The sequence below is a fragment of the Anguilla rostrata genome, chromosome 10 (assembly GCF_018555375.3).
Source record: "Anguilla rostrata isolate EN2019 chromosome 10, ASM1855537v3, whole genome shotgun sequence".
Classification (NCBI taxonomy): domain Eukaryota; kingdom Metazoa; phylum Chordata; class Actinopteri; order Anguilliformes; family Anguillidae; genus Anguilla; species Anguilla rostrata.
The window spans coordinates 13,978,796-13,979,280 of record NC_057942.1 but is presented as its reverse complement, the minus strand read 5'-3'; positions in this window follow the sequence as shown (position 1 = coordinate 13,979,280).

Sequence of the window (485 nt, the reverse complement as noted above, 5' to 3'; positions counted from 1 at the left end):
AAATGATGAGTTAGAGAATTCCTGATTGGACATTGAGCTCATGTGACAACTATGAAGCGATATAAAGTGATACGGCCATTCTGGCGCTGAACTGAAAAATCTGCATACATCTCCCTGTGTGTAGCCTAATGAAAGTATGAGAGGGTTTGGTAAAATGCATTATTTATTAAATAGTTAAGAAGAAGACGAAGAAGAAGCGTCGCGTTTGGATTAACAAAGCCTTAATTTGGTTACATTCACACATGCATAAATCCAGTTTATAAACCAGTTTATTGTTTGATTGAAACTTCATGAACTAAGACAAATATAACTTGAAAGACAACCACTGAAGTATTACATAATATAAAATGCGTAAATCATTAATATTTCGTTTATTTAAAGATATCCAGATCTATGCAGTAAGTATAGGATAAATAGTCTATGCCCCAGGTCTAATCTAATATGGGCGCGAGAAATGTAATAGGCCAATCAGCAGCTGGACTCCA